This window comes from Chaetura pelagica, unplaced genomic scaffold, assembly GCF_000747805.2.
Source record: "Chaetura pelagica isolate M959 unplaced genomic scaffold, ChaPel_1.0 scaffold528, whole genome shotgun sequence".
Classification (NCBI taxonomy): domain Eukaryota; kingdom Metazoa; phylum Chordata; class Aves; order Apodiformes; family Apodidae; genus Chaetura; species Chaetura pelagica.
In genome coordinates, this window is record NW_009954306.1 from 338,952 (window position 1) to 346,794 (window position 7,843).

Sequence of the window (7,843 nt, forward strand, 5' to 3'; positions counted from 1 at the left end):
CGGCTGCTCCCGAGGCCCAGGGACAGGTTATTTTTAAACCTCTCTCTGGGCTGCAACCAAACTGGACAGCAAACCTCTTCCTCAAACAAGCAGGACTTCTCCCATGTCCCATAAATTAATCCAGGGAGGCTCAATTACCCAAACTTGGGATTTTTTTTTTCCACCCTTTTTTATTACCAGCGCTCAGCCCCGCAGGAAAACATTTCCAAAGAAGGGGTTTATTGGTTGGGGTTTTTTTTTAAATAAAAGCTGCTGGTTTACCTCCTAGCACACCTGGGTGATGCTGTCACCCCTGGGAGGGGCTGATGGAACATTTTTTGGAGCCATTCCCAGAGCAGTTTGTCTCCTAAAGACGCAGGGCATCACCGGGCAGGCACCAGCCTGCAGGCAGGGAGGGTCCCATCCGTGAGGAGCTTCTGCCTGGTCCTGCCAGGAAGAGCAGGCAGCCCAGGAACAAATTTTTGGACCCTCCTAAGCTGGATGAACATTTTTTGCCTTTTTAAGGCTATTATCTAAGAGGAAGGAGGGCAGCTGGGTGCTCCTGGCCTCTAATACCCTTTGATTTCAGTTGCTGTTTCCTGCAGAAGAGAAATTCATCTTAAATTTATGTGGTTCATCCACTTCCCCAGGCATCTACCTTCGTCTTTGAAACACAAGAAGCAAATGACTGGGTTTATTTGCTGCTTTCTCCACTTCCCCAAAGCCCCTTTTGAATTGCTCCTCCCACCAGCAGGATCCTGTTGCCCTGGGAGTCAGATCAGGGTTGTGAGGAAGATCTTCCTGGTGAGGAAAGGAGATCAGCACGGATCCCTGCCTGCAACGAGGCTTATTTACTAGAGAAGTCACACATGGATTTATTTTTTCCCATGCTAGCTCTGCACAGAGCTGCATCTGTCCAAAAAAGAAAACCAAACCCATTAAAAACAACCACCCAAACCCCAACCCCGTCCTAGAAGCAGCACGAGGTGGAAACGCAGGAAAACCAGGGGAAGATGGAAAGTTTGGGCTGTTTGCTTCCCCACACACACACTCTGTGGTTCCTCATGTCCTTCTGTGTCTCCAGGATCAGGGACTCTGGGATTTCTCCCCACCACGGGTTGTGGAACTGGTGCTGGTGCCCTGGATGGGCACAGATTTCATGTCCTGCTCCTGCCAGTGGTGCCTCCTGGGCTGTTCCCATCCCTGCCTAAAAAGTTATCAAGCCCTTTGTCCTAGTTTATATATATTTATTTTATTATTATAGTTTCTTTTTAATTTTTAATTATTTTTTCCTTTTTATTATTTTTTTTCCTTATGATAATTTTTTCTTTTTACAGGAAAACTGGGAGGAACTATTGAATCATGGCATGCCAGGTTGGATGGGACCTGAGGATCATCTGCTCCAGCCCTTCTAGGTGCTACTCTAGTTGATATGAGGTGGCTCAGCACCCTGTCCAGCTGAGACTTCAAACTGTCCCATGTGGGGGATCCACACTGCTTCCAATCCACCACTTCCCTCGGGAGCAGAGGAGGAACCTCAGCTGGGAGCTGCACTTTTCCTGCAGTTTCATCCAAAACAAACCAAAGGTGGAGGGAAAGATTTCCATGTAGCACATGGACAACCCCTTCTTCTACTCAAAATGGCTCAAAAATGACTTTTTTTTTTTTTTCCCTCTGGGAAGCTGCCCTTCCTGGGGTCCACAGCCCATGTCTGCAATGAAAGCCCTCAGCACCAAAAAAATGATGCAAAATTCCCCAAATTCTTAAAATTCCAAACCAATGTGGGGAATGAGCAGCCTGATGGAGCAGCAGCAGCATCCCTTTTGGCTGGGAAGCAAGTGCCCCCAGGAATTCTGTCACCCCCTTTACTCCCCAAACTGCATGTTCACAGAATCCAAGGTTGGGAATGACCTTCAAGGTCATCCAGTCCAACCACTCACCCTGCTCTCCCAACTCCAGCACTGAGCCATGTCCCCAAGTGCCACGTCTATTTGACTTTCAAACACAGCCAGGGATGGTGACTCAACCACCTCCCTGGGCAGCCTGGTCCAATGCCTGAGAACCCTTCCAGTGAAGAAGCTCTTCCTCATGCCTGGTCTGAACCTCCCCTGATGCAGCTTGAGGCCATTTCCTCTTGTTCTATCACCAGTTACTTGTGAGAAGAGACCAGCACCTGCCTCTTTACAACTTCCTCTCAGGCAGTTGCAGAGGGCAATGAGGTCTCCCCTCAGGCTCCTTTTCTTCAGACTAAACAGCCCCAGTTCCCTCAGCTGCTCCTTGTTCTCAAGGCCCTTCACCAGCTTGGTCACCCTTCTTTGGACACACCCCAGCACCTCAATGTCCTTCCTCTATTGAGGTGCCCAAAACTGGACACAGTATTTGAGGTGTGGCCTCAACAGTGCTGAGCACAGAGGGACAATCACCCCCTGGTCCTGCTGGCCACACTGCTTCTGATCCAGCCCAGGATGCCATTCATTGGCCTTCTTGGCCATAATGATGGCTCCTGTTCAACCACCCATCCATCAGAACCCCCAGCTCCCTCCTGGGCAGCTTTCCAACCACTCTTCCCCAAGCCTGGAGCATTCCCTGGGGTTCTTGTGGCCCAACCAGCACTTGGCCTGGTTGAACCTCATGCATTTGACCTCAGCCCACGGATCCAGCCTGTCCAAGTCTCCTGTAGAACCTCCCTACCCTCAGGCAGATCAACACTCCCTCCCAGCTGGGTGTCTACAAACTTCTATCTCCTCATTCTCTGCTCTCATCCAGGCAGGACCCAACAGAGACATCTGATCACCAAGAATAACCCAAGGTAGAGGAGTTTGACTTAGAAGAGACTTTTCCATGGTGAGACCAGAAAATACACCAAGTTCTGCAAAGTACATTTCATTAACCCCCCTGAATGCAACATTGATTCCCATTTTTGGGTTTGTTTTTTTTGTCATTGGAAGGTTTTAAGAGGTTTCTGACGAGCTAAATGTCACCTGAGATTGGGGCACCTTGAGCCCAGATGTTTTGTTGGTGGCTCCAGGGAGTGACAGCAGGATGGGGACAGGTTTTGTTGGTGGCTCCAGGGAGTGACAGCAGGATGGGGACAGCCTGTGGGGTTTCATCCTTACCTCCCACCCCCATTGAATCACCCCCAAACCCCAGCTAATCTCCCCCAAACTCTCTAATGCCTCCCCCTGCAGCTAATTCTCCAAGCAAGTTCAGAATGATGTGAACAAACCCCTTTTCCACCAATAAAGCCACAAAGAATCATCACTAAGCAGCAATAAAGCAGGGTCAGGTGCACCCAGCTCCTCATGAAACCCAAGTCAGCATTTTCCATTGTTGGATTTTTCCCAACAAAACCCACCCCATTAAAGCTTTCTAATCTGGCACAAATCCCCCTCCCCCCCCCTTCCTCATTGCACTTAACATCCCAATATTTCCTCCCCCTGTGGGTGTCTGAGCTGTGGCCAAACCTCCAGATCGATGCAGCTCTTGGCTGGACACCAGGAGAAGCTTCACCTGGAGCTGCCAAAGAAACCACATGGCATGGAGCTCCATGAGGAAGATGCTGTGGATCTACTACTTGGAGAGAAGGGGGGGTTGTCCAAGCCCTGCTAAGACCCACCATTAATCAAAAATTCATTACAGCTCAAGGGGTTTCCCTGCTTTGCAGCTGGGATGTGACAGAGGTTCCATAGCTCCCAAAATGAGACCAGAACCTCCTCTGAAATGGATGTTTTATGGAAAAATAGCCTGATTTTTAGAAGCCAGGGATGAATTCAGCCCAGCCAGCCCATTCCTGGTGCCATATTCCTTTCTTTCCCTGGCTTGGGTTTTATGAAGCCCATCTGAACCACAACCAGGGCATCAGGAGCCATCTGGGCATGGAATAAACAGGCCCGTGTGTTGCAGGAGGGAACTTCACCAGCCTCACTGACCTTCATCCCGCCCCTGGCATTTCATTTTCTCCTCCAGAAATTCATGTGGGTATTTCCCCAGCACAGCCAGGGAACAGGTTTCCAGGCCAGGCCCAAATCTCACCAATCCCAACACTATTTCCTGAATAAACCATCCAAGAGCTGCCATTTCCCCAGATTTCCAAACCAGCTCCAAACCCTTTCAATCCCATTAATAGTTCCAGAATAAAATGTCAATGTGCTGCTGCTTTCCAGGATTTCCAAACCAGCTCCAAACTCCACCAATCCCATTGACATTTCCCAAATAAACCATCCAGGTGCTGCCATTTTCCAAGGTTCCCAAACCACCCCAAAACTCCACCAGTATTTCCCAAACAAACCATCCAAGCACTGAAACCTTCCAAGACTCCCAAACCAGCCCCAAACCCCACCAGTCCCACAGACATTTCCTGGAGAAACCATCCAAGTGCTGAGATTTTCCAGCATTTCCAGACCATCCCCAAACCTCTACAATCCCAAGATTTCCAGCACAAACCATCCAGGCACTGCCATTTTCCAAGACTCCCAAACCAGCCCCAAACCCCCCCAGTCCCAGACACATTTCCTGGAGAAACCATCCAAGTGCTGAGATTTTCCAGCATTTCCAGACCATCCCCAAACCTCTACAATCCCAAGATTTCCAGCACAAACCATCCAGGCACTGCCATTTTCCAAGACTTCCAGACCACCCCAAACCCCTCCCATCCCACCAATATTTCCCAAACAAACCATCCAAGCACTGCAACATTCCAAGCTTTCCAGACCATCCCCAAACCCCACCAAGATCCCCAGAGATATTTCCTGGAGAAACCATCCAAGTCCTGCAATTTTCCAACATTTCCAGACCATCCCCAAACCCCTCCAACCCCAACAACATTTCCCAAATAAACCATCCAAGCACTGCAACATTCCAAGCTTTGCAGACCATCCCCAAACCTCTACAATCCCAATATTTCCAGCACAAACCATCCAGGCACTGCCATTTTCCAAGACTCCCAGACCATCCCCAAGCCCCTCCCATCCCACCAATATTTCCCAAACAAACCATCCAAGCACTGAAACCTTCCAAGACTCCCAGACCAGCCCCAAACCCCCCCAGTCCCAGAGATGTTTCCTGGAGAAACCATCCAAGTGCTGTGATTTTCCAGCATTCCCAGACCATCCCCAAACCTCTACAATCCAAATACTTCCAGCACAAACCATCCAGGCACTGCCATTTTCCAAAGTTCCCTAAACCACCCCAAAACTCCACCAATATTTCCCAAATAAACCATCCAAGCACTGCAACATTCCAAGCTTTCCAGATCATCCCCAACCCCCAACAAGATTCCCAGCAAAACCCATCCAGCCACTGCCATTTTCCAAGACTCCCAGACCACCCCAACCCCCTCCCATCCCACCAATATTTCCCACACAAACCACCCAAGCCCTGACACCTCCCAGCACTCCCAGACCACCCCCAAACCCCTCCCATCCCACCGAGATTCCCAACAAACCACCCAGGCGCTGCCCTTCCCCAGCTCCCCGTGCCCGGGGAAAGATGCCGGAGGGTGAATCCCGGTGTTGCGGGATCCCGGGGGCTGTTTTCCCTGGAAAAGGGGGCCGGGCTGGGCTGGGCAGGATCCAGCTCCTCCCTCTCCCTATTTATCCCTCCCCGCGGCCGGAGCTGAATCACCTCGGACCGAGGGAGCAGCGGGTTCCCGAGCGGTAAGTGCCGGGAAAACCGGGATGCGGGTGGGATCATGGAATGCGAAGGGGCTTTAGCAGCGCCGGGGTTGGGGGGAACCTGCCTTTTCTCCCTGAAAAATCGATTTTTCCAGCTCGGAAGTCGAGCGTCCTCCTTAAAATCCAGCGCTGCTTGGTTGTTTATTCAGGGTTGAAGCGAAACTTGGCGGTTTTTGCCTCCTCCTCCTCCCTCCAGAGCTGCCCAGGGGGGTTTTTGTCCCCTCCCCAGGGGGGTTTTTGTCCCCTTCCCAGGGGGGTTTTGTCCCCTTCCCAGGGGGGTTTTTGTCCCCTCCCCAGGGGGGTTTTTGTCCCCTTCCCAGGGGGGTTTTTGTCCCCTCCCCAGGGGGGTTTTTGTCCCCTCCCCAGGGGGGGTTTTGTCCCCTCCCCAGGGGGGGTTTTGTCCCCTCCCCAGGGGGGGTTTTGTCCCCTCCCCAGGGGGTTTTTTGTCCCCTCCCCAGGGGGGTTTTTGTCCCCTTCCCAGGGGGGGTTTTGTCCCCTCCCCAGGAACCCGCTCTCTCCTTGGGAGGTTACAAAAAAAAAAAATTAAAAGGGGAAAAAAATATAAAAAAAGGGGTGGGGGGAGAGAGAAAAAGATTTCTAAAAACGAAGGGGACATTTCCAGGAAGGCAGCCAGCCCCCAGCCCCCTTTTCCATCACCTAAATCCTAACGATTCACCCCAAAACCACAAGCCAGGACCTTCCCAGGGGGTCCAGACACCCCCATTCCCGAGCTTCTTCCTTGCTCCTCCACCTTCCTTCATTTCCATCCCCCTCCCCCAGCACCTCAAGGAGGTTAATTCCCCCACGATTTCGGCCCCAGGGGGTGGGTTTTGTCTCCCCCTCCAGCCCCCCCGGCTCGGGAGCTGCTGCGCATGGAATTGCTGCTCCCTCTCCCTCCTCCATTTTCCGTTCCCACCCCGAAGGAGCTGCCCTCAAATAAGGTTTAGATCCACAAATACCTATAAATCGCCTCCCTATCAACCCCCTGAATTAACTTCTCATTGCCCACAGAGAGGGGGGGAAAAAACCGGGGAGGGAGGTTAAAGAGCCAGGGAAATAAAATGATAATAATTACTAATAATGAGGTCACGCCATAAATAACATTCCCAAGCAGAGGAAAAGCAGCTCCGAGCCCCCAAAACCCGATCCCTGATCCCCATCAGGCTCAGGAGGTTTGGGGCCAACCACCACATTTATTGCGGGCAAAGCTCATCAAGCCCAGGAGCTGATTAATTAGCAGCACGAGGACAAACGAGCCCCCGCCCTGGTGAGCAGAGCTCGGCTCGGGGGGGGACAATTACAAGAACAGGTTGGCCCTGCCAGGCTGGAACATCCTCTGGGACTTCCCTGTCACCTGTTTTCATCCAGGGGTTGATATTTTTGCCCCCCCCCTTTTTGGGAGTCACGACTTAAATATATATATCTATGTATATATCTATGTATATATCTATGTATATATCTATGTATATATATCTATGTATATATCTATGTATATATCTATGTATATATCTATGTATATATATCTATGTATATATCTATGTATATATCTATGTATATATCTATGTATATATAAATCATTCAGGTTGGAAGGGACCTCAGAGATCATCCAGTTCCAACCCCCCTGCCATGAGCAGGGAACCACCAGCCCAGGTTGCACAAAACCTCATCCAACCTGGCCTTAAAAACCTCCAGGGATGGGGCATCAACAACCCCCTCCCCATCCCAGCTCCTCACCAAAATGCCAATTTTCTGTCTTTCCCCCTCCAGTTTTTTTTTCCTTCAGTGCCCCAGGATCACTCACCCCCCTGAGGTAAGGGTGACACAAAGTGACTTACCTATGTTGCTCTCAGCACCTCTCCTGCGAGGATTGTTGGGGTAAGAAAAATACTGAGACCCCCCTTTCACTCCGGTGGGGGAAAGTGTGCTCGGGCTCGGGATCCCCAGCTCGCTGGGCAGGAAACCAGTCTGCAGAGAAGGAGACAGAAAAGCCCTTCCATGTCATTCTGCTGGAAACCCCCTGTGCTTACTGGGAGAGAACAGAAGTGCTTTGAGCTGCCTGCACACAAACCCAGCCCGGGGCAGGGGGGGGAATAAAAGACAAGCCAAAGGGCCAGAAGGAAAAACAAACACGTAAATATGGGGGCGGGGGGAGCAGATGTGCCAGCAGAAAAGGGGCTTTTAAGATGTGTTTT